General features: G+C 37.7%; 1 protein-coding gene across 4 annotated transcripts in view; it reads left to right on the top strand.

Annotated features, from left to right (window-relative positions):
- DCLK1 (doublecortin like kinase 1) overlaps positions 1 to 27,692 on the top strand; it is a 352,724-nt gene that overhangs the window by 104,211 nt on the left and 220,821 nt on the right. The window lies entirely within an intron of this gene.

The following is a 27,692-nucleotide window of genomic DNA, read 5'->3' as shown; positions in this document are numbered from 1 at the left end:
ACTCCATTGTCAGCAAAAGATGCACCCAAAGCAGTGCAAAAACATTTGCCAAAAATAATCCAACCTTATTATTAAATGTGACTTCGAATGTCCTCCACAGCCCTAAAGCAATAATTAAAAGAGGTTTACATTTTTCATCAAGTTGATTCCATTTAATAAATTCACCATAAAATGTATTTCAAATAAACATTTAAGTGGTAGAAAGTAAATGATATACCTTGAAGATGTATCCAGTTTTGAAAGTTAATGTCTTAGATGTAGTATGGATCTGCTAATGAAGAATGGATTAGATCTTTGCTTTCTCTATTAATAAATCTGTAGTTGTGTACAGTGAAATCTTATTTGTCTCAAATCGTTGACAGTTGGCTGTGGGTTGGGTTGTAATTTGGTTTTGCATTATCTATGAAGAAAGTCTTTGCAAGTGTAAAATTCTTAACATAGTTGAAGACAGTTTTGCATGGCCAGCATTCAATATTCACTACTCTAGCATATTATTTTAAAAAGCTGACAAGTGTCAGGTTATTTCTAACTTTAATAATGCCAGATCAACACATTTCCTGCCCAGTGTTAAAATCACTGAAGCAAAGCTCTCAAAATACCTGGTTCAGAGGCACAAGCTAATAGGCTTCATTTTTATTTGTAATCGTATGTGTAATATAAGTAAATGTATAGGTAACATGACAGTTTGTTTCACTTAATGCGCTTAACTTTGGGCAAATTTACCACTCAAACTGAAATGATGGAAGTTTAGTTAAAACACAGTGCATCTCTTTCGTCTCCTCCCACCATGACCACCCTAGATCAAGTCCTAATTATCTCTGACTTAGATATGTAAATTTTTACAGTTAGAGCACTTTGCAGTTTACCTCTGTGTTGCTGTAACAATGATCTTTTGGAAACAGATTAAATCATGTCTAAATTTTTTTTTATATATTTTAATTCAGTTTTGCTTCAGAACATCTAAAGTACTTAATCATGGTGGTAAAAGCTGTCCCATCTTTCTCTCCCATACCATTCCCTTTACCATTCTTACCATGAATTTTCACAAAATTGCCTTACAACTTTGCTAATTTGGAACATTGCATACAAATGGGCCTATGTAATCTGTGGCCTTTGGTTCGTTTTGCATTCTTTTGCCTGAAAATGTATCGTGTTTTCATGATGCATTCATGTCATAGCCTGTCAGCAGTACTTCATTCCTTTTTATGGCTAAATAACATTCCACTGAATAAATATACCACATTTTATTTATCCATTAATCAACGATGAACATTAAGGTTATTCCAACCTTTTGGCTATTAGGAATTACGCTAACCATGAGCATTCGTGTAGAAGTTTCTGTGTGGCCATAGGTTTTCAAGTTTCTTGGGGATATACCTTCTTTCTTTTGCATGTGGGTGTCCGGTTGTCCCAGAACCACTTGTTGAATAGGATATTCCTTCTCCATTAAATTTCTTTGGCACGCTTATAGAAAATCAGTTGACCAGCTGGGGGCAGTGGCTCACGCTTGATTTTCCAGATACAAGATCATGTCATGTGAAAACAGAGAGTTTTATTTCTTCTTTTTCAATCTGGATGCCCTTTCTATCTTTTCTTGCCTAGTTGACCTGACTAGAACCTGCAATCCAACACTGAATAGAAATGAGGAGAGCAGGCTGGGCGCAGTGGCTCACCCCTGTAATCCCAGCACTTTGGGAGGCCGAGGCGGGCGGATCACGAGGTCAGGAGTTTGAGACCAGCCTGGCCAACATGGTGAAACCCCGTCTCTACTAAAAATACAAAAATTCGCCAGGCTGGTAGTGGGCGTCTGTAATCCCAGCTACATGGGAGGCTGAGGCAGGAGAATCTCTTGAACTCGGGAGGTGGAGGTTTCCATTGTGGTTTATTCTTTAATCCGTTGGCTATTTAGGAGTGTATTGTTTAATTTCCACATATTTATAAATATCTCAAATTTCCTTTATTAATTTCTAATTTCATTCTAATGTGATCAGAGAACATACTTTGTATGATTTCCACCCTTTTATATTTATCAAAGTTTATTTTAGGGCTTAATATATGGTCTATCTTGGAGAATATTCTATGTCTCTGTTGAGAAGAATGTGTATTCTACTTTTGTTGGGTGGGCTGTACTATATAGTTCTATTCATTCTATTGTTTTATAGTGTTGTTCCAATCTTCAGTTTTCTTTTTGATCTTCTGCCTAGCTGTTTTATCTGTTATTTGAAAGTACAGTATTGAAGTCTCCAACTATTATTGTTGAATTGTGTACAGGTCCCTTCAATTCTGTCAGTTATTCTTTCATGTAGTTTTGGGTTCTAGTGTTAGGTACATATATATTTGTTAATTACCACATCTTCTTGATGGATTCGCCCTTTGTCATTAAAAAATATCCTTCTTTGTCTCTAGGAACAATTTTAGCCTTAAAATTTATTTTGTCTGATGTTAGCATAGCCACTCCAGCTCTCTTTTGGTTAGTTTTGGCATATTGTATCTTATCATTCTTTTACTTCCAAACTACTTGTGTCTTTGAATCTAAAATATGTATTTTTTAGATAGCATACAGTTGGATCATGACTTTTAAAAAAATAGTCTGCCAATTCTGCTTTCAATTGGAGTGCTTAGCCCATTAATTAATGTAATTACTGATGAATTTCTTTCTGCCATTTTGCCATTTGTTTTTATATATTTTAAGTCTTTTCTGGTTATCTTACTCCATTATTACTTTTTTTCTATTAAATAAGTGTTTTCTAGTATATAATTTTAAACCTCTTATGGTTTCTTTTCCTGTTTTTTATTATTTTTATAGTGGCTATCCCGAGGAATACAATTATCATTGTAAGACAATCTAGTTCGGTATAATGCCAATGTAATTTCAATTGTATACTAAGACTTTGCTCCAATATAGCTCTTTCTCCTGCTTCCTCTTTTGTACTATTATTGTCACACAAATTATACCTTTACACATGAAGACAGTGTTATAATTGTAGCTTTATGCAGTTGCATTTTGAATCAGATAGAAGGAAAGTGTTACAAACCAAAATCCATTTTTACTATTTTTTACATTTACATACTTATATATTTGCTTATGTACTTAGTTACCTTTGCCAATGATCCTTAGTTCTTTAAGTGGAATTAAGTTAATGTCTTGTGTCCTTTCATTTCAGCCTGAAAGAGTCTCTAGTGTTTCCTGTAAGGCATGACTGGTAGTGATAAATTTTCTCAGTTTTGGGGGTTTTTTGTTTTTGTGTTTGAAGGATAGTTTAGCTGGATATAGAATTTTTAGTTGACAGTTTTTTTTTTTTTCTTTCAGTACCTTAAATATGTCATTCTGCTGCCTTCTGGTCACCATTGTTTCCAATGAGAAGTCACATTTTAAACTTTTTTGGACTCTTATTAAGTTATATGCTTGCTGATACCTTGCGGGTCGCTGAGGGACTGTTCATTTTTCTTCATTGTCTTTTCTTTTTTGTTCTTCAGAGTGGATAATCCCAGTTGACCTGGAGACAAGCAAATGGGAATAGGGCAAGAAAAATACCACAAAGCTCCCTCTTCTTCCCTAAGTCAGCTATTTAATAAATGCTCCTCAGATTGGTGCAAGCCTCTGGTTCATTTCCAGACTCCTAAGAAAAGTTTATTTTGATTACTTTTTGCCATTGTTTTCATTTCTATGGAGGAACCATTCCAGAAGTGCTTCTTTACCATATATATTTTGAACTCAATGACCAAAGGATTGTGGCCATCCTTTATGAAAGCTATTCAATAACCATTTATCAAGTGTCTTAATCCATTTGTGTTACTACAAAAGAATACTTGAGGGTGGGTAACTTATAGAGGAAAGAAGTTTATTTGGTTCACAGTTGTGCAGGCTGTATGAGAAGCATGGCACCAGCATCTGCATCTAGAGAGAGCCTCACACTGTGTCCAATCGTGGCAAAGGGCAGAGGGGAGCCATGTATCACATGGCAATAGAGGGAGCAACAGAGAAAGATGAGGGAGGTACTAGGCTCTTTTTAGCTTATCATGGAAACTAACAAAATGAGAACTCATTCATTACTGGGAGGATAGCACAAAGCCATTCATGAGAAATCCCCATGACCCAAACACTTTCTATTAGGCCCACCTCCAATATTGGAGATCGAATTTTAACCTAAGACTTTGCAAGGCTAAACAAACCATATATAAACCATAGCATTGAGTAATACTATGAGCCATATATTGGATGCTGAAGATTACAATGTGATTTTCACTGACTTCTAAAACTCAGTACTGCTTACGTTAGCTCCTTTTGTGGTTGCATTTTGTATATTGCCAAGAGTTAGGAGGCATTGAATAAGAAGCATATGAAGAAATAAGCAGAAAAAGAAAATCTCTAACATTATACACCTCTAATCTACACATGAAACATAGTTAATGTGATGATGTTTAGAATTGTGATAAGTGTTCTCAGGTACATGAATACTTCAGGGATACGAAGAAGAGGTGATGTGAACAAAGAAGTGAGGTCATTATTATGTAAGCTTAAACACATTGATGTATACATTAGTGATGTATATATACTGTGTAGTAAGTGAAGAAACAGGCTGACAATACTTTTGATAAGACTCTGGATAAATAATTATCTGTTAATCTATCAGTTACACTTTTTCAGGTCTGGCATTTGGGGCTAGAAGGAGAAAGGTTCAGTAGAAAGGTCCAAAGCTTAAGGAAACAGTGGCCAAGTTCTTTGAAAACTGAGTTCCGTTTTCTACATAGGCTTGGATCTTGGGAACACAGAATAGTTTGTTTTTAACCACAGGAATCATCTTATCAGTTTCTGTAATAACTAAAAGAACAAATATGAGGTTAAGGAGCAGCTTAATTAAAATGTTGGAGAAAATGATAGAAATAAATTAATTCAGAGAGTGCCTTTGACATTAATCATGGAAAAAATGCATCTCATTTTGGTAGCATACTTAGAAAAGGCAAAATAAGAATAAATTTGCATGCCAATTAGATACAAAGATACCACACATACCTCAAGATAAATTTAAGATCCTGTAACAAGCAATTGGGTCTATAATATTCTATAACATATTCATTTGGATATGTGTGCTATCAGCATTTTTAGTGAAAGAAAATGCATTCAATCAAAGGCCATAGAGTGCTATCAACAATATTACAAGTTCTAAACTAAACTTGCAGAAGATTGTCTGTGTAAGTTCACTTATAATGTGTATAATTTATATGAAAGCAAAGTAAATATGGATGAAAGAAACATTTGAATGAGAAAGGGATACACTTTTAAAATTTTGCTCAATGTTTTATAATTGTGGATAGCTAATTTTTTATTTAAAAATATATTCTTCCATAAATAATTATCCATGAGAAAATCTTTATAGATAGCCTTATAAAATGTTCACAGTAAATTAACACATTTGAAATCAAAATTAATAGGCACTGGTTGTGTATAAAAGAAGCATACATGATTCATGAAATTTGTTCAATTGAGCAACCATGTAAAAAATAATTACACTACATTTGTCAGATTCAGTTTGAGGATGACTGAAAAATGATTAACGATTTTTAAACATGCATAGAAAAACATTTTAAACTGATTTTTTTAGGAATGCTTAAAATAATAACTTCAAGTTATAAACTGTACAAGAAAATTAACTTATGAATTTTATGCCTTTGCTCCCTTAAGAGAAATGATTTTTGTTTACATTTAATTGAAAAAAGAATATGAATCAATAGAAAGGTTATGTACAAAATTTGATTTGTGTATAGGGATGTGTATAAACTGAGTCTATAGAGTACATATGACAATTGGTTACCATTTCATAATCATAATTGTGTAGTGTAATCAACAGCACAGAGGAACCACTCTAACACATTAAGGTCCTTGGTCAAATAAAAGATTGTCCTGTTGAATAACAGAATTTAAAACATGTTCGGTGGTAGCCAAGTGTGTTAATGTTTCCTGGCCATGGTGGAAATAAAGGTCCTGGAAGAATTGAGTGCTGTCGTTAGCAGTGCAAATAGAGTTAAAAATTGCCATCACCTAGAACTGACTTCACATGCTTGGGAAACTGAATCTTCTCGCTACAGATGGCTCTAATGAGCCAGGAGGATGGTGGTGATCAGAGGTCAGTGTTGGAAGTCCTTTCTTATGGCAAAGACTTTGCAGTCTGTGCGTGCATGTGTGTGTGTAAGTGTGTGATGAGAGTTGCAGTTGTGGGGTGTAAGAAATAAGATGCAACTGCTTTTTGAATGGCAAACAGAAAACTGCATAAACAGTAAATTTTGAGATCTGGCAATGATAGGCAAAGAGGGGGCTCTGATAATCTTATGTGGTGGTTAGTGAAGCATTGCCCTACACACACCATATTAATGACTAGTTTCAGAGATTGAGAATGCAATTACATACCTGCTGTAAAATGATAGTGAAGACCTTTTAGTTTTTTATTGATTCTGAAGTCATGTTTGGATATACCATACCCTAGAGTACTCACTACAACATTAGCTATTGAGTCATACGTTTTTATAGATGTGTTGGTTAAAAGAGAATTCTGGTTTCCCAGAATGTTGGGTATCAAACTATCCCCTGCACTGAATATTATTTAATTCCAAAGGTTATGGACTTTCCCAGTCGTGTTACATTCTATCTTCATCAGTCTGAATGACAGTTTGCTCTTGACATTCTGTTCTTCTGTGTCTAGCCTTGGAGTTTTGTTTTTCAGTTACTTAAGGATATGATCACTTCCTTGTGAAAGGCTGTGAAAATAATTATTCCATGAACAGATCCTGCAGTTTGGAGATACTGTCAGTAACTCCAATTCTGTATTAAAAATTGCTATGATCATTGTCTCCTTCCTTTTTTATTATTTCTAAAAATGTTATTACCTTTCAAAAAATACATCTTTTCTTTCACAGGCATTCATGTGTTATTTTATCAAGCTGCTTAGTATTCACCTTCTTAAGGTATTATGCAGTTGCTGGTATTTTTCTGCAAGGCAAATCGAGCAACCTTTCTCACTTGGTTGGATGTTTTTGTTTGGAGTTGTTCTGTCTGATGTCGTGCTGCTAGCCATATGTAACTTAAAATGAGGATAGTCTGACCTGAGGTGTGTTGTAAATGTAAAATACGCACACCATGTCAAATACTTCATGCCATAAAATAATATAAAATATTTCAATAGTTTGTATACTGATTACATGTTAAAATAACATTTTAGATATATTAGATTAAATACATTATCAAAATTAATTTCATTTATTTCTTTTTACTTTATTAATGTGGCTACTAGAACATTTAAAATCACATATGTGGCTTGCATTATGTTTCTATGGTTAGGGGATAAAAAGAATGTGTTCAGGTTGTTGCAGGATCCATGATAAAAACTCATGGAGTCACGTCCTTAGTGTATGCTTCTCTTGTGAGATGAATGATGGGGAAGAGGAAATCCAGATAAAAGAAAGTGACTGTTTGGTAATTGTTGGCTGTGCTTTTCTTTTCTACCATTATGTGTATGCTCTGTTAGCCTGATTTGCTTGGTTTAATTGCTGGGTTGAGAAGGCTTCTTGATGGAGGAGGGAATGGAATCATTGTGCTATTTAGGGCTCCTTTTAATGGTGACCCCTTGACCTGTTGATCATTAATAGTTCACTCATATGACTGGGAAGGATAATGGCAGAAAGGAAATACAGAAAATTTGTATTAAAATATAGTTAATACAAATATGAGATATGCTGCATTTTAATGGACTGTAGGTTAAATTTGCAAACCTATTCTGTAGAGCAAGCATGTAGCAATTTGTGTTGCTTTCTATGAGTCTGTGCCTGGGGTTACATGTATAAAGCAGCAGTTCCCCCAGACTAGTGATTTTAGCCATTTGAACACGAAATGTGAATTTTACTGCATAATTGATCTGGTTGTTTATATCAGTATTTCTTGGCAAGACCATCTAAATGAAGTAAATTGTTCATGCTCTAGCCTTCTGGTTGCTCAGTAGTTATTACTGAAATAAATATATGAAAGTATTTGATGTCCTAGCCACTGAGTGATTTGCTGGTTAACTGGTTCTGATTTCTAAACCCGTTTATACTTAGATTTGCAAAAGTGTGACAGACTAAATATGGTCATGAGGATAGTCTTCTGACAAATTGATGTTTTTCATCTCTGTCTGAATATATACAATGAGAGCCTGAACTAGTCAGTGAGAGAGATGGAGAAGGCAATTGGATTAAAAAACACAGACACAAAATAAAGTCCTTTGGGAATGATCACTGGTTGGCAGGGGTGGGTGGTGAAAAAAAGAAATGGATTCCAGGTAAGCCCTAGATTGGTAGCATAGGCTAATGACTGGATATCGATGCCTTTTACAGACTAAGGGCCACTTTAGGAGGGGGTCTAGATTGAAAATAGGTTGTGACAGGCTCATTGTTAGGCATGTTGACATCATAACACCATAGAAGCTCTGGTTGAAAGAAAACTTAAGTTCCATCTAGTCCAATAACTTATGGTAATATTGGTAGTTTAATATAATAAATATTAAATACCTTCTGTTTCCAAAGCTCTATGCCAGACACCAGAATTCACCCATTGGAAAAAATTTAAAAGCTGGCTCATTTGAGGGTTTCCATTCCTAAAGTGCTAGTTTACCCATGTTTTACTGCAAAACAGCTTTGGGTGATTCCCACTTCCTTCCTTCATCATTGAGGCTTGTCAATAAGGAAGGATCCCACATGGGGAGTCCCTAACCCTCAAGCTAAACAGAAAAGCTTCAGAAAACACAGGTTCAAACTCATTGCAGATGAGAGATGGCACTTCATATTTCCTGAAGAAATTTGGAGGATGTTGATGTAATTAATCCTCATTAATGTATTGAATATCTGCTATATGCCAAGGGCTGGAAATATACTGGTGAATGAAACAGACATAATCACTACTCCCATGAAGCAGACATAATCACATCAAAAATTGTGTGGGGGAGATAGGGAGAGAGAGAGAGAGAATTAATAATGGAACATTAGAACATGGTAGGGGAAAAGGATGTTTAAGCCAGGATCTGAAGGATAAGAGGAAGCCACCACTGAATTATGCATGGAAGATTCTTCTGTGGGTTAATGGAAAGGGCAAGGTCAAAAATGTGTGATTTACTTGAAATTCTGATGAGTCTGTAGCTTAAGTTTAAACATCTATTTTCTTTTTAAATATACACCACTTAAACACACTCATACACTGAATAATTTGACTATTTTTCTCAATCATGTTTGTTCTTATTATAAGACTGATTTTTTTATAGGCTAGAAAAAGATAGAGAAGTGTGATCAGTTTACCTGCCTTACCTGTTGCTGTTGTTATTTTCCCCAGCAACTCCAAGAGATTGCAAATGCTTTGATAACATTTCTCCTATGAAAACCTTTTCTGGAAACAGCTCATCAGGATTGGGCTTTCATCTATATTAGGTTACTTAGTCATTCACAGGTTGCCAGGTGACAGTCATAGGTTGCAAGCATTTTAGGTATGGCAAAATAAGGTAAACAGCGTATCAGCTGTAATTTAAAGTCGTAAAGGCAACAAAAAACGTTGCTCTCTGAAATATCATAATCCTGAAGAAGAATGCAAAGTAAGTTTCATTTGAATGGAAGAGAAGCCAGCCTTTCCAGTGGCAAGAATTAAGCCTGTTCACATTTTCAAACATGCTTTTTGTTTATATGATCTTCAGCTCTCTACAAAATTTTAAAGACAAGGTCAGTGTCAAAAATAGCATCCTGTTAATAGTTAAGTGATTGGAAATGATCGACATTGCAATTAGGTATAATTGGAAATATATTTTGTTCATAAGAAGAAACCTAAATATATATGTGGAGTTTTATAAACTAATAATTGTATTAATTACTCCTGAGGATTGCCTTTATGGTCGGGATGATTCACGGTTTGTATACGACACACAAAATAATGATCCCTAACTTCCTAGAAGTCAAAGATCATCCAAGATATACTAAATATAACATAATTAAATATTTCATTAAGTTTTATCGTATGCCAAAAGTGATCAGATGGATATGCTCTTTAGAACAAATCTGTTTCATTAGTTATTTGAAGGTAGCAATGGCTTAGAGATTTATGTTTCGATGTTTATGTTCTTCTTTTGCTCTTTCTCTCCTTACGAGTTTTTCTACTCACAAATAGTATGGATTTGGAAAAGATCCTAAAGGAAATATTATTTTAGGGAATATAATATATTCAATACTCTTACAATATAGAATATCTTCCGGTTCCCTTAGTGTAGTTCATCTGCCTTCCTGTTTGTTGCTCTTCTTTAAGACTATTTAGAGCTTTCCAGCATGCAATATTCATCTCTACTCACAACCCCAAGATATCCTGAGGATTCTCCAAGGGAATTTGGCTGAGATTTTGCTGGGAACAGAGAGGGCTTGGACAAAGATTTTGCAAATTCAAGACTGTATGATTCTATATTCACATTTGTGTTAATACTGCCTTGTAGCCTACTAACACTATTCTAGAACACTCAAATTGCATGTGTTGGCTGAAATTTCTGACTGTGAAATATTAAAAATCTCTACTAAGCTTTATTGGTAAGAAGGCACTATTGGCATTCACGGATTTGATATTCATGATTTCAGGTGTTTGAGGCTGTTCCCAAAGGTCTGCGAAATACAGTCATTCAAAATTGCTTTGAGGCTCAGCAGGAGTGGTGAGCAGTCAATCCATGACATCGCTGGGCGGATGCATGCCGCAGAGTTGACCAATGAGCCTTGCTGGCTGCTGGGCACACTCTCCTCCCATTCACATTTACTTTCCCTAAGTGGTAAAATCTTGATTTCTTTGTGTAAACTTTTCATCAAGATATAAATCTTTATGGAACTTGAAATCATTATGTTATGAATCTGAGCATAGGAAACAGCAATTCGGACATTTTCGTATTTCCAAATACTTAAAGGTATCAAAATGTTCTTTCAAATATATACTCTCTTATCTGATTCTCATAGTAATACATAGTCCATCTTACAGATGGAGAAACTTAAGCTAAGAACCTGTAAGTTATTTGACCGGGGTCAGCTAGCTTTTGCCCTAAACCTGAGTCCTCTAGATCCAAACTTCATGGTCTATCCTCCACAGCTGCTCCTGGATCTAGGCCACCCCAAATAGAAGGCTCTTTGCCCAAGAGCTTGCAAATCAGTTTTTCAGGCAACAAAATGAAGTAATTTTTTTCTCCCCCGTGGCATCTCCTTTCAGGGTTGCGCCCTCTCCTTTCCCCTCTCCTGGGAAGCCCTAGCCTCTGGTGTCTTTAAACATGGAAAGTGGCAAAGCAGGTTTTGTAGAGCACGCAAAAACTGTTTCACAAGAGGGCCTTGGATTGCTAAAATTTAAATGTAAACATACATACAAATTTGGTAATGTCATGGTACAGTGTATCAGGTTTCATGCTTTATTTGATGGTTTCACACATAGATGTGGCTTTTGTGGTCCTTCTTGTTTCTCTTCCCAGTTTAAACCAGAGGTTCTCATAGCATTTCCCTAAACTGTGTGTCTGTCTACCCACTGGTTTGTGGGTCTCCCAGCTCCTTGGTGCGGCTCCCTGGAAAAGATGCTTGCCTTCATTCACATTTTCTTCCTTTTCCTTTATGCATGATTTCCCTAAAAGTTTCTGTGTAATCCAAACTTTCTTTTTTCTTTTAAGTTCTGGGATGCATGTGCAGAACGTGCAGGTTTGTTGCATAGGTATACATGTGCTACGGTGGTTTGCTGCACCTATCAACCTGTCATCTAGGTTTTAAGCCCCACATGCATTAGGTATTTGTCCTAACGCTCTCCATCCTCTTTCCTCGCACCCTCCAACAGGCCCCAGTGTGTGATGTTCCCCTCCCTGTGTCCATGTGTTCTCATTGTTCAACTCCCACTTATGGGTGAGAACATGTGGTGTTTGGTTTTCTGTTCTTGTGTTAGTTTGCTGAGAATGATGGTTTCCAGCTTCATCCATGTCCCTGCAAAGGACATGAACTCATTCTTTTTTATTGCTGTATAGTATTCCATGGCATATATGTGCCACATTTTCTTTGTCCAGTCTATCATTGATGGGCATTTGGGTTGGTTTCTAGTCTTTGCTATTGCAAACAGTGCTGCTAATCTGAACATTCTTTACCAATTCCAGCAATACAAGCTTGCCGCCATGCTGCTAGCCCATCTCTGCTCTTTGCTATAACTTTGCCTGCAGCAGCTACAGCTTTTGCCATTGAATAGCATATTTCCTTGCACCCTTTTCTAATGTTTTCCAGAGATACCTATGGAGTGTTACTTGATATCCTTTTGAAAGCATGTTCCCATCGTTTTAGATTTTATTATTATTTCTCTTTGACCTTAAAATGAAGTTAGTAATAGTTTGACATATGCCTTTCATGATGCAAGATCATTTACTAAATTTTCCTTATATGTGATCATCACATTGTTAACATTTGCTGGCCTCCAAAATGGGTGGGATAATGAGTGATCATTGTTTTTTGTTAAGTCTTTTTACATATACATTGTATTTATTATTCTTTACATCCAGAATAGATATCTTTTATTAGAAACATTCAGCTACCCTTTCCAAATACTCACTCTTACACGCACTTTTAAGTTATAATCTATTAAATCAGCTGGCACTCAAACTTCTTATTTATGTTTCAAGACACATGTGAAAGTTACTTATTTAGAAACCTCTAAGTAAATGCGGTTTTTGACTGCAGTTTTGGCAGTTTTTTTATGGCAAAAATCATATACAGTGGCATTTCATTAAAGCTCTGTTGGGCTTACCAGTCTCTTTGTATTAGTTTCATGCTAATGATGCAAAATTTCAGTGCCACAATTTTATTTGTAAATATATTAATACTTAGCCAGATTGTTGTGTACATTAAGTTAAAGTAAATAAAGCATTTGACCCACAGTAGACAATAAATGGTAGCAACTATTACTATTTAAAACTTGTGAACAGGCCGGGTGCAGTGGCTCACGCCTGTAATCCTAGCACTTTGGGAGGCTGAGGCGGGCAGATCACTTGAGCTCAGGAGTTTGAGACCAGCCTGGACAACACGGCAAAACCCTGTTTCTACAAAAAAAATACAAAAATTATCCAGGCATGGTGGCATGTTCCTGTAGTCCCAGCTACTTGGGAAGCTGAGGTGGGAGGATCGTTTGAACCCTGGAGGCCGAGATTGCAGTGAGCTGAGATTACACCACTGCACTCCAGCCTGGGCAACAGAGCGAGACTCTGTCTCAAAAAAGAAAAACAAACAAACAAAATAACAACAAAAAACGTATGAGCAATTTTGTGCCTCACTGAGTATTCTCTTTTTAAGATAACATGAAATTTCTTGGTGTATTTTCACTTTATATTCTATTTCTTTTCCCCCACCCCAGTCCTTTACCCCTTCATTTATTCAACAAATATTTATTGAGCCCCCACTATGTGCCAGGTCCTGTTTTAGGCTGTGCAGATTCTGCAGTAAGTGATAAAAGCCCCTGCTTTCATTGAGCTAATATTCCAGAACTAGTGCATGTTACTTTTTTCTTTTTGTAATTTTTAAAGGTTGTTTGTAAAATGTTCTAGGAGCTCTATTTTTAGGTAGTCTCTGGAAATGCAGACACAATGGAATAATTTTGTGATCACATATTGAATTATTAGAGACAGTTCAGAAAATGATGTGGCTTTCCAAAAAGGAAGCTGACACTGATTTCCTTCTGCTAATCAAGGAGGGCCTATATTAAGGCAAAGTATTAGACAACTGTAGTATTTTGTTATCAATTCTGTGACTTTTTATATTTAATCTTGTGTTTTATTTTGCTTCTTTTCAGAATGATTATTATTTTAGAACAAATAACACACTCTAAAGTTAACATAAAGATATAAAATTTTATTTACTCATTCCTCTTTCTTTAATAAGAAAACCTAAATTTTTAATTGCAAAAGCAATATGTGCTCATTATTAGAAAAATTGGTGACAAAAAATGCAGGTAATTAAATTTTAAAAATCATAACTACTTTCATAACATATCTTTTCAATCCTTCCAAACTTTTCAGGATGGCCATATATCTCTTAGGAAAATAAAGTCATGGTGTACATGTTGTTTTGTAACCTTTTGTAACCTTTGACTTATCCATATATTGTGTAGTTTTTCAATCAATATTCTTTAACATGATTTTTATACGCTATATATTTTGTATAGATCTAACTTATGTTGCAATACCCTATTGTTGCCTATTTATGTTGTTTACAGTTTATTTTCAGCCTTTATAAGCAAATCTTGCCATGAATCCTACTCTCAGCAAGTATTTCTTATATCTTCAAATATATCCTTATGATAACCTATAAGAAGTAAAATTGAATAGCCTATTATGGTTCTGGTTATATGTCATAATATTGCTTTCCACTAAGATTTGTAAAGTTTACATTTCTCCAGCAGTGTATGAGACATGTGTTTCTCCAAACCAGTAATAATATGAAGGATAGCAAGTTGGATGGATTACACACACACAGACACACACACACACACACGTTCTGTGATTCTCTGTTATAAGTGTCTGTGGTGGAATGAAAATCTTCAAGGTCAGTTTCTCCTCCTTGGTCTCCAAGGTTTAGCGCCAGAAACATTCTGGTCTGGAAAATTTAGCTCACACCCACCAAAATCACATGAGATTGATTGGAATCAGCTTGGCATCAAAATGCTCATTCAATAGTTTATGCAACTGGCTTTCCAGTCTCAGATGAGATCAGATAGTTTAGAAAATATGGGCAGATTGCTGAGAAGACGAGACACTGCTAGATCTGCCTAGGCTCCCTGGACCAGACCCACTGGCTTTGGTCACGTGGAGAGGACAGTGGGAAAGAGCACAGACCAGGGCAGGGGGCTGCCATGACAAGGCCTCCCCCGGCCCTCAGGGTGCAGCCAAAGCTTTCCTTAGAGTTGAAATGGTGCCTTTTATGATTTCTTAAGAACTGTCGCTCTTTCAGAATTTATAAAGTTAATTTCGCACAGGATTTAAAACAATTAGTTAAATCATGTGGTCGTCACAAGGATGGTGGATGGTTGAAAGAAGCAACAACCTAAAAGAACATGTATGTGCACACACATATATATTTGCAGATAAGCCAGAGATGGCCTTTTTCTACTGGCCTCAATATTTGTTTTATAATTCTTGATCTCCCAGCAAGGATGATCTTCTCTCTGTGTCCCAACATAAAACTATACTTCAATTTTTCTTATTTGTTTATTGCTTAAAATGCCTCATTGGAAACAAAATTTTAATGTAGCATTAGCATTTCAATAAGTTTTTAAACCCTAAAAAAGATTGCCATTCCTCCAAGAGAATCTGTTGTTACTTAACGTTGAAGGATAAAATTAGCTGTAAGGGTTATTTTAGAATACATTTCAAACTCATTTTATTCTCTAGCACATATTATTCTAGCGAATATTGGTTGCTAGGTTTTGCTGAAGAAATCCTTTGACTTAAATTGGATGACACTAAATTGAAACTCAGAACACTTTTAAAATGTAGGAGTTACCAGCACATTAAATTAACTGTATTGTACTTGTTTTGGAAATGTTTGTCACCTCACTTGGCTTAAAGAAAAATGTTGAAAAGACCAAAAAGCCTGTGCTTATATAGGCTTTCAATTATTGCCTAAAGCAAGCCTTGAATTGGCCATCACCAAGAATAAAAATTGGATATTTCTTATCATACATTTTACCTGGCCATGTGAGTAGAGTTGTTGTTTTTAGAGAGATTTTTCTTACCCAACCTCACCGTCCTCCTAAAAGGGGATAAGGTAGATAATCCAAGCTAAAAACAGTTCTTTGTACAACCACAAAAAGGCAAGAGTGTGTCCAAGCTTCATCTAGTTGATACTGAAAAGAAACCAAGCAAAGCTTCCAATTAGCTTGATCTGTACAATGATGGGCTTTCATTCCCAGTTAATTAAGAGGGATTCAATAAGGTCCAGGCTGTGGGTTCTGATCTTTCATCTTCCAAGAAAAAAAAAGTACCCAACAAATAAAAACTTAACTAAAAGGAAACCTTTGTTTAGAGATTCTCCAGGGTGATGAGTCTTACATTTTTCATCGTGTGGTCCCACACAGTTCTTCTTTTGTCTCCTTACTTTATCACTTGTAGGGTACACATCATATTCCATGCCATACATCCTTTCCATTTAAAACACAAAGTCAGTGAGATGTCTTCTAGCAGACAAGGGGTGTGGTGTTGAGTTCCATGCTAAAGGAGCCCTAGCATCCTTGGAAGATCAGGGAGGAAGAGGACCTGAAAAGGCATCTGGCCTCAGCCCCTTTTTTTACAGAGGAGGAGACTGAGGTGCAGGAGAATGAAATGACCTGCACGAGGACACATAAAGCAGGAGACTTCTGGAACCCAATCTCTTGATTCATAGGCAGCTGGTTCTTTCCATTAAACTTTATTACCTTGATGTTGCTGAAAGAATTATTGTCTGTTCAAAAAGGTAGCATTGTTTTTTGCTGTTGGATGTTTCTTTCAACCTTGTGTGTTGTTACTGCTCCTAAAGAATCAGTTATGCGGCCAGGTGCAGTGGCTCACGGCTATAATCCCAGCACTTTGGGAGGCCGAGGCGGGTGGATCACCTGAGGTCAGGAGTTCAACACCAGCCTGACCAACATGGAGAAACCCCGTCTCTACTAAAAATACAAAATTAACTGGGCTTGGTGGCACATGCCTGTAATCCCAGCTACTTGGGAGGCTGAGGCAGGAAAATTGCTTAAACTTGGAAGGCGGAGGTTGTGGTGAGCTGAGACCGTGCCATTGCACTCCAGCCTGGGCAACAAGAGTGAAACTCCATCTCAAAACAAAACAAAACAAAACAAAACAAAAAATCAGTTATGCATACTACTTTTATAGCAATGTGTAGAGTACATACTTAATGTATTAAAAATAGTAAATGTGAAAACAATTCACGTGTACTCATTCAGTTTACCAACATGTATTTGTTGAATGTCAGCTATGTGCTAAGTACTGGCAATATCAAATCAGATAATAGGTGATCCTGCATTTATACATAGGAACATATTCAGGGTTGTTCTTTCACTTTTGTTTTCTTGTAAAACATCCTATGGTTAACAGGATGTGATTATTAATGGCTTTATTTTATTTATGATGTCTAAACTCCCCAAGAAGGCGTTTCAAATGATCTTTAAAGTACTTTGAAGTTAGGTTACTGTCAATGATTTTAGTAATGGTATTTAATGGTATGTAAATGGTATATAATACTAATTCATATAATGATATTTAATATTATTTTAGATACTAAAATATGGTATCCTGCTCTTAATGCAGCCTTGCAAATGAAAATGTGTTACAAATCAAAAGCCATTCGGTGATGAAGCTTGTCCCCTGCAATGCCTCGTAGCTGCTGATGCGGTCAGACCGCTAGACTTTCTTCATCCTCACCCCTAGAACCGCCATCAACTGGGACATGCCAGAGAGCGTTCTCGCAGCTTGATATCCAAAGATAGCTGATTTGGTTTCTGTCCTTAAGTTATGATAGAAACTCTAGGACTCACAGTGGGGAAAAAATGACAGTAGAGAGTAAGTGCCCAGTGAGAAAGAGGAAGTCATCACTGAGGGGAAGGGCCATTAATAAGCCTCTTAGATTGTGTGGGGTTTAAGATTTGCCTTGAGGATTACATGGAAGAACTGAGGGAATAGGACAGTCTGGCCACGTAATAGAAGAATGCTAGTCAAGGTTAGGGGTGAAGTGGGGGAAAGGCCTCACTTGACTTAAGGCTTGTAATTACTGACTTTCCTTCCTATTTTAGCCACATCAAGTAATTAGTCCCTCTTCCCACATCACTGTGCCAGATGCAAACACTTCGCTTCCTAGAGTGTAAGACTTGTTTGGGTGGATTGGGAGATTTCAGCAATGATTGCTGCTATTTTTGTATAAAAGTCAGTAGTTTTGTAAGCAACAGTCTAGGATTAGCTCTAGCTGCAGGTCAGCAGACCCCAAGAATCATCCTTCCAGACCATCTCCCAACAGGTCTCCTACCAATTTCCTCCAAGAAGAGTTTGGTACTAGGGCATAATAAGACATCAGGTAGCAGTAATGAGGAGAATAGAATTTAGTTTAATGCTGCTGTTTTGAAATTCCAGCCTCATAATAGCTCTCTTTATGTCAAGAAAACAAAATTAGGAAGAATGAAAGCCGGAGGCCTCAGGAGAAAGAATCTGTCTCCCTGAGAGCAGGGAGGGCCTTGCTCAGCCAGATAGAAGGGGTTTGCTTGCTGGTCCTGAGAGGAAGAAGCAGTGATTTTCTATTCCAAATTGTCCTTGAAGGGAGAGAGAGAGAAAGAGAGAAGGAAAAATGGGTGAAGCCACCCATACCATTGACTGTCATCTCAAGAAACACAGTGTGCCAAACTTTTGGGAAACTTAGGATTCCATTCAGCTCACCCCAGCTCTGGAACAGGCAGGCTGGCAGCTGTGCTGAGTGAATGTCATATCCATTGACTACTCAAGAAAAGTGTAATTGTGGGAGCAGAGACTTATTTGGGGACCTTTTTTTTTTTTTTCTGAGACAGAGTCTTGCTCTGTTGCCTAGACTGGGTGCAGTGGCACGATCTGGGCTCACTCCAACTTCTGCCTCCTGGGTTCAAGTGATTCTCCAGCCAGAGCCTCCTGAGTAGTGGGGACTACAGGTGCATGCCACCCCATTCGGTTAATTTTTGTAGTTTTAGTAGAGACAGGGTTTCACCATGTTGGCCAGGCTGGTCTCGAACTCCTGACCTCAGGTGATATTCCTGCCTTGGCCTCCCTAAGTGCTGGGTTTACAGACATGAGCCACCATGCCCGGCCTATTTGGGGAATTTTTAAATTGTACCTAAAAATCAAAATCCTTTATCGCCACTTAAATTAGTGTTTATCTTATTCTCATATATTTTGGACTCACTGCCTAGTGATAAAAAGTAGTAAATGTTCAGTATATTTTTGTAGTGATTCTGTAATAACTGCAGCTTTAACTGAAATTCTTTCTGCATTGCACCTTCTCATCTCATCTGGAAATATTTTAGGGTGTAGCTCTAAAAAGTTTAGGGTACTTTTTTGAAAAGCATAATCACAATACCGTTATCTTCTGTTCAACAAAGATTTATTGAAAGTCTGCAGTGTACATGACAGTGAGTTTCTGTCAGGGAAACAAAGAGAGCCTAACGGATAAGGAGAGAGGGAAGAATTTTTTGGTTGCCTAGAAATGATCAAGAAGACCACTCTGGGCCCCAGAGTTTGGCATAAGTATGATGATTCTGAGTGGCTAAATTGGGGGGAAGGAAGATTGGTAGAGACGCAAGGGCTGGAGAACAGGGACCCAAGGAGGCAGAAGAGCTATTGGTATGTCTGTGAGGTGCCTCCTGTGAGACCCGTCAGTATGGGTGTGAGGTTTCTGCATTCGCAGGAGGTAGTGAATGGACAGGATTATGAAAGGGCTCTATTTGTCTTTTTAGGATAAGAAGAAAAGCTATTGAAGGGCATTTATTTTAATAATGATATTATTTATCAAAATGTTTAGCATTTTCTGACAATAGGAGTGTATTGTGTCGTAGTTTTGTACTTTAAGGACATCATTAGCCAATTTTTCTTCTAAGCTTTGTACACTTTCTTATACTTTTTAATTTTATTCAGAATTTTAAAAATTATTTTAAAACTTAAGGGCAGTTGAAGGGATACTAAAATACTCAAAAAGGGGTCAGTAACTAAAGTCACTGAGGAAGGTGGGAGTGAAGCTCAGCATGTCAAAAGAAGAATTGATTGAGTGATGATGCCACTGCAACAATGGTCTGGATCAGCAATCAGAACATGGGAAACTGCTGACCACACTTAGCAGGCAAGTAGACTGGTTGTGGTTTACCTTAAATATCAGTAATAAAGCTGGAAGCAGAAATGCTAAACTTCAGATTGATTCACCAAGCTACCCACAACACGCCAGGACCTATGCATTCTGGTTAGTCGAAGTATTTCTGTATAATGGAACAAAGCAATTGCCAGTAATTAATCCACGAGAAGCATACTTTGTTGTTTGGTTGGTTTTTTGCTTAGTTTTAGTTTGGGGGGAAGTTGTTTTATATCTGATTTAAAGACTATTACATTGCAAGTTTCCTGTTTTCCATTGTCAGAATGAAATTAGCCTGTGAAATTAGATCCATGCATGTTCCATTCATGCTGGAAAAAGCCAGGAAAGGGAAAATGTTCTTTGCCCCCAAAGCAAGTTTTTGGGACTTCTGCTCTGCGATGATTTTCCCCTTAAAATGAGAGATGAGAAAAGAAATTAAAGACAATCATATCTGTGTAGGTTTTAGTTGGATTAGGGCCTATCTTCATTAGTAACAAATCTTGTATTTCCTCATCATTAAAAAGAACTTGATCCAGACAATCTGTGCTCATGTTTAGTGGAGAAGATCACGAGATTATCCAAAATGGGCTAGCCTTGGCTTTGCATTTGTGTATGGATGAAGCTGATAATGGATTTAATTTCAAACCACAAGGTGTAGCCCAAGGAGAAGGGAGCCATTCTGGAAGCTAATTGACTTTTTCCATCCTACCTTCAACTCAAAGCATTATTAAACTCGCTTTCTAGCAGGAGGAGACTATTCCTGCATGCAAATGTAGGGAAGTGGTTAAGGGGCTTTAAAGGGCTTCACTGCATGCAAAATAAATAGCACAGAAATCAGAGTGTTAAAAATAGAAGCTCTGAGTAAATAGCTATAGTTTTGTGGCCAACAGGTCAAATGCTCACCCTCAGTATTAAATGGGCAAAAATAAAGTTATGCCGTCCATATTGATGAAAGCAAATGTACATATATATATATATGTGGAAAGAGATTTGTTTTAAGGAACTGGCTCACGTGAACATCGAGACAGGTAAGTTGAAAATACGCAGGGAGGGCTGGCAAGCTGGAGACTCAGGGAAGAGCTGATGTTGCATTTCAAGTCTGCTGCAGAATGGCCTCCTGCTCGTGGAGGTCAGCCTTTTTGTTCTATTCAAGCTGTCAACCAATAGATGAGGCCCACCTGCATTATGGACGGCAGTCTGCTTTGCTCAAAGCTAGCAATTTAAATGTTAATCCCATCTAAAAACACCCTCAAAGAAATATCCAGAATAGTGCTTGACCACATACCTGGGCCCTGTGGCCCAGCCAAGTTGACACATAAAATTAACCATCTCAAGTGGGAATGGGCATTGCACATGGTGTTGTTTGCAATACTAGCACAATGGAGTGAATGACAAAGATGGGAGGCCTTAATCTATCTCTCCCTCTTAAAGCACTGATGATTTTATTTACAATTAAAATAGATTGGCTGGGTGCGATGGCTCACTCCTGGAATCCTAGCACTTTGGGAGGCTGGGTTGGGCGGGGGGGTGGGGGGGGCGGGGTGTGGATCACCTGAGGTCAGGAGTTCGAGACCAGCCTGACCAACCTGGTGAAATCCCATCTCTACTAAAGATACAAAAATTAACCGGGCGTGGTGGCAGGCATCTGTAATCCCAGCTACTTGGGAGGCTGAGGCAGGAGAATCGCTTGAACCCAGGAGGCGGAGGTTGCATAATACTGCACTCCAGCCTGGGCAACAAGAGTGAAACTCCATCTCAAAAAATAAAAAATAAAATTAAAATAGATTGAAAATATTGTTGGCCTTAAAGTATAATATGGAAGGTATTTTAGGAAACCTGTTTTAATCTTATTGCTTATGTTTGTAACGTTTCTGCTAGATTTGCATTTATAAGACCAGCCAGGAAACAAAGATTTATGGTAAAAATGTGTGATCTCACGTACGTGGGTTAGTTTATCTTTTCTGAGGTTGTCTATCACGGCCTGCTGCTAAAAATAAGCAATCTTCTATTATTTGCTCACCTGTGATTTAGTCAGAAAAGCCAGTGTATTCTAATTAGTTGGGAAGAGGTGAAATTTCCATTCAGAATGATAATTTTCTGTTAACCATCATTGAAATCGAAGAGCCTCCCAGATTGTTCCTCGACATTTGAATTGGCTTCAGTAAAAATAAAAGAAGACAAAGGAACATTTATATGAAAGTAAAATGTTCTTATTCTTTCTGGTTTTGCAAATAAAACTACCAGACTGGTTTTCTTCTCTTTGTCCTCTGCTTTGTTTACATTCCTTTCTATTATATTTTGGTGTGACCCGTTAAAAATATTGCCCCATAGTAACTAGTATATTGAAAATGGATAGAATTAGATTTCATAATAAAGTGAACTTAGTTCACTCAAATGTTAAGTCAAATCATTTCCCCCCACTGAATCCTTGTAGACACAGGCATTTGGATTGTGTCTTTCCAATATGATATTGGAAAAGATGAGGGAATACTGGTAATTTGAGGTGAAAAAGAAAGTTCTTATAGTTATAATTGAATGTAGATACTTTGTCTCTTTTCTTGGAGCAGAGGTTTAAGAAAGAAAAGAAACTCTACCACTACAAAGCCACCTTGGAGAACATTTAGACAAAAATTTCTCAGAGCATATGCTATTTGGTGAAAATTCACAAATTGCTCTTCATAGCTTTCTGAATTTGTGTCATATCTGCATTTTAAAATTGAATGTGCTGCAGTTCCAACCTGTATGCTTTTGAATGAACCTTAATGATGGGCCATTTCTTATTGCCATCATCTGTGCCTTTCATTGCTGATTTATGCCAACTGCCTTTAAATGCATTGTGGTATTTAGGCAGTGGATAAGATAGTAATGCCATCGCATGCTGGTTGCTTAATGATGCAATTGCTTGAAAATTTAAAACCCATAATAGCTTCAGGTCAGGTTCAGAAGTTCATGTTCCATGCCAGACATTTGAAGACTGAATCAGAGCCCGAGCACTGCCAAAATCATGCCACATTTGTCAAGCCTGGTCTTGGGTAAAAGCTGTTGGAAGCCTCCCATTCATCCAAGCCAATCACTGATAATGAAGCTTCAGGGAACATGAAATATCTTTTCTAAAAGAACAGACAACCTCACCAGTTGGCTGCCTTTTTTTATTTTTAGTATAATTACCAGGGGCAAACTGTCTTGCAAAATTGGTATCTTATATTAGCTTTGAGTTTGTGTTCTCAAGAGCTGATGCAAGGATGTTTTATTAGCTAAGAAGATGTGGTTTGAGGTCAGCTGAACGTGATTCTTTCAGGTTTTTCTTGTGGACTGTAATGTGATTGACTATTCTGTGGTGTGGGAAGCTTACAGCTAGAAAAGTAACTTCAGGAGAACCACTTTCCTGTTTTCATGCTTACATTTTATCTGACTAATTCGCTTGGCTCCTGCCACAAACATCCATCAATGCACAGACTTCTGTTACATGGAAAGTTCTAGAAGAGCTGCCCACCTGGAACACCTCAGTCAAGCCTGAAGCTGGAATTGTAAAGTGTGACTGATTCCAAAATCACCATGCCCCAACCTACTCCTGCTAAATGGCTTAGATTTTTTTTTTTTTTTTTTGGAAGCTGCATGTTACTTTTCCCCTTTCCTTTTTTTCAAAGGGCTCATAGTATTGGTTCCAGTGTCTCAAAAGGATGTTTTGCAGATGAGAGAAAAGGACTTGAAAATAGTCTGAAATGCTGGAAGGACTAGAGATGTTAACTGGTCACTTTCCCTCACTCCTTCTGCCTTTCATATTCCACAGTGAGCTCTTTAAAGACTTCGGCTTTGAAGAGAGGAAATGAAATATGGCAGCCTCAAGGCTGATACTTGTCCTAGCTTTTTTTTTTTTTCCCTCATGAATGTTCAGAGAAAGGAATTGAATTCAAATTCTCTGAAACCTGCCCAAGATGCATTCAGCTGGGTCCTAATGTGTCTCTGAAGGACCATATGATGGGTAGCTCTGACTAAGTTGTGGCTAGATGTCTTTGATGTTATTACCATCATTAAAAAAATGTTAACTAATTCCTCATGTATATAAATCTTTGTAATTCAGAACAGACTCACTTTACCTGATTCTCACAACCACTTGGTAATGAAGGCACGGCAGGTATTGGTTTCATCCTCATCCCCCAGTGTGTAAATGCGGAAACTAAGGATGAGAGGTAAACCTTTCCCCACGTTTCACAGCTAGTAAGTGGCAAGTCTAAGACAAACCATGCTAAGTTCAGTGCTTTTCCTGTATTTTATGCTGCCTCCTGCCTTCTGTCAGCAGATTTTGGTGACTGTTGGAGGAAAGATAATTATAAGAAAAATTATAAGAAAAGATCCTTGCTCTTGATGAGTTTAAGGTCTACCTGGAGAGACAGAACTGGGGTAAGAAAGAGACAGAGAAGAATGCAAGGTGGGCTGTGCTAAGTGCTCAGTCAGTAGTTCTGAGGTTACTTGCTGCAGAAGCGTCATGTAGAAGTGATTGATCGAAGGCAGGGACAGCAGAGAAATCTCTCGGGAGGAAGTGACAGTTGAGTTGGTCTTGAAAGGAGAGTAGGTCTTAGATAAGAGAGAGCAGAGCAGCTTGAGCAGCTGGATCACAGAAGCAGATGCATATGACAGTGTGTAGGAGGCTGAGCAAGCAACTGTGTTGGACCCACATATTACATCAGGGAGACATTGCAGGCAAGGCTGCAGAAAAAGCAAAAGGACCAGGATGTGAAAATCTTGAATGCCTAAATTTGGATTTAATCCATTAAATAAGGAGAAGATATCCAGGGCTTCAGAGCAGTAGCTTCATGTGTATTATCGATTAGAGACTGGAGGTCACTGATGGGGGAGTAGTATATCAGTGCAGTTCATAAAGGTGGTAGAATTAAAATAAAGGAATGAATGACCAGGTCACACAAAGGAAAAAGGAGCAGGATTTTCAGGGGAAAGAGGAAAAATAGAGTCATCATAAAATGTATTGTCCAACCTAGGACATTTTCCAAGACAAATGCTACACTGGTCAGGACGGTGGGAAAACAAGCACAAACTGGGACTGTCCCAGGCAAATTGAACATAAGATCATACTGGGCAACAATGATGCAGAGGTTTTGAGACTGGGGCAGTTGTGGTCATTGATAGAAGTAAAACCAGCAAGGCCAATGATCTTGATTTTAGGCTTCAAGATGACTGCAGTAAGTCAGGAGTACATTTCCAGTGCAAAGTTAGAAATGCACAAAATTTGTCTGTATAACCCCTTTGTTTCACCTTTAACTCCTCTTTTAAACCTCCAGCATAAAAAAAAAAAAAAAAAAAAAAAAAAAAGCACTTTCTTTTGAAGGAAGCAAACAAAGTAAGGAATGGCAGCCACATCCTAGTACTGTCACCATGTTGCACTGTAATTCTTCATTTTGAAACGTGAGCCTGGATGTACTGTCAGGAACTCCTCATCTTTGTCAGACTATGGCTTACAAAAGCAAATCCTTGCATGTTTTCCCACATCAAAGGGGATCATTTGTCTCTTAAGTGGATTCAGACTACTTTGCGTTTCAAAACAACAGAATTGAATGTCTGTCAACCTGTTAACAATGGAGATTTTCAGAAGGAAGAAGTGTGAACTAGAAGGTATGAGTGTGGGAACCCCTATAATCTATGATTTCATTATAGATCAGAAAGGATTTGTTCATTAGTTATCAGTTGCCTTGGGACTTTTCAGAGAGGCAATTAAACCAAAATCTACTGAGCCAGTGTAATCATAAAACATAATTTTTTATGATTAAAAATGTCATTTAGGCTTTTATTTGACATTTTAGGTGATTTATGTGGCACTCTCCAGGCATTAGAAAAAAGCTTTATCAATGCCATGTGTAAGATCTTCCTAGCATTCCCCCCAAATAGATGAGTAGCTTTTCATATGAGGTTAGAACAGGGTAGTCAGTTTTAAGCTCACAAAATAATCTGGAATCAGACCTGGATTTGCTAATGAGGGGAAGAAAAGAATCCTTTCCTCTTCCATCCTAGGTTCACGGCTGAGGCCCCTATAACAAGAGATAGTTTAATGAGAAAAAAAAGCATACAAATGTACTTAACATAAGTTGTTGTTGTTTGTTTGAGATAGGGTCTCAGTCTGTTGCCCAGGTTCTAGTGCAGTGGTATGATCACAGCTCACTGCAGCCTCGACCTCCTAGGCTCAAGTGATCCTCCCAGCTCAGCCTCTCAAGTAAGTGGGACCCCAGGCATGCACCACCACACCTGGCTAATTTTTTAAAATTTTTCATAAAGATGAGGTCTCATTATGTTGCTCAGGCTGGTCTCGAACTCCTGAGCTCAAGTGATCCTCGGCCTCAGCCTCCCAAAGTGCTGGGATTATAGATGTGAGCCACCACATCCGGCCTTTAATCTAAGTTTTAAATGGCACAGGAGTCTTCATAAGGAAATGAAGACCTAAAAAAGCAGTTAAACTTGTGTGTTTTTATGCTAAGTCTGTTTAAGAGTGAACAGTCATGGAGAAGTATGATCGGATAAAGGTCGGATCTAATAGTAATAGGTGGGGGCAACTTAGCAAGGCTTGTTTGTTCAGGTTCTTCTTGGCATCTGTGTCTGAGGCACTTTTCTTTAGGTGTACAGAGGGTACCTCTCCCATGAGGGTCTTATGACCTGCTTAATGGGAGAAGGGGAGGTGGGTGAGATGAGAGTGACCATCCCATTTCTGCTTTTTCTCAAGTGACAAGGTGCCATATTTTGGAGTAGCATGTCCTGAACTCCATCATCAAGGAGAGGGTATGTCCTCTTGCCTTGTAAGGAACCTGGTCCATCAGGAGGCCTGAGGCAGTCATCTCTCAGAGCAGGAATTTGAAAGAGTGCCTCTCCATGGTCAGTTTTGTATTCTCCAGGCCTACTTTGTAGACATTATGTAAAAGAGAATTTATCAGATTCAAAATAACTTGGTGGGAATATTCAGAAATATGTCACTTAAAAAAATTCCCCACATTGGCTATCTGTTTAAAAACCAACAAAAATAGTAACGTTTGAAGTCTTGCTTGGAGTTCAACATGAGCTTGAAAACCATCTGCCCTGACTTAATCTAGAGCGTTCACTGAGTGTAGACAACTGTACATAGGTGCTGTGAGGGATCCAGAGATTTGTAAGCCCAGCTGAAAGTCCTACACTCTGTATCTAGGAACCAAGTGGAGAACGGGTGTTTGTTACACCAACAGCCACTGCCTCCACTGCAGAGCAAGTTCAGAGAAGGCTGGGATTGGCCAGGCGTGACCTGGGGTGGAGAGGTGACCTGGGGTGGAGAGGTAATCTGGGAGCCTTGCAGCTAAAGATGAACAGAGAGACAGTGAGAGCCCAAGCAGAGATCAGAGGCCCAAGAGCCAATTGGGGCTGAAGTTCTGGAGCATCAAAGAGCGCCCCCTCTGGGAGAAAGGACGTGCTTCAGAGGCCTGGGCAAGGTGGAGGATTTTTGCAGGATGCTGGCAATTTGTCCAGCATTAATAGATGCCATAGTGTAGTATTAAAAATTATGACTTAAATACATACAAATATTAGTTACTTTTAATCTGTATTTTGGTATTTAGTATTAGTACAACTTGTACTCTGATATTCAACCTACTTTTATATCCTTGGAAACAATTAACACATGGTTTAAATAGGAAGACATTCTTGGGAACTAGGACCTAGGACCACAAATATATTTTCTATGCTTTTTACATTCTCATCATGAGTGTGCCACCTTCAGATATAATTTTCATATTTTTAGTAGACATATGTAAAAAAGTGTAATTAAGACTGAT

This window comes from Macaca thibetana, chromosome 17, assembly GCF_024542745.1.
Source record: "Macaca thibetana thibetana isolate TM-01 chromosome 17, ASM2454274v1, whole genome shotgun sequence".
In the NCBI taxonomy this organism is placed as follows: domain Eukaryota; kingdom Metazoa; phylum Chordata; class Mammalia; order Primates; family Cercopithecidae; genus Macaca; species Macaca thibetana.
Note: the sequence above shows the minus strand (reverse complement) of the source record. Positions and strands in the feature narration are given on the sequence as shown.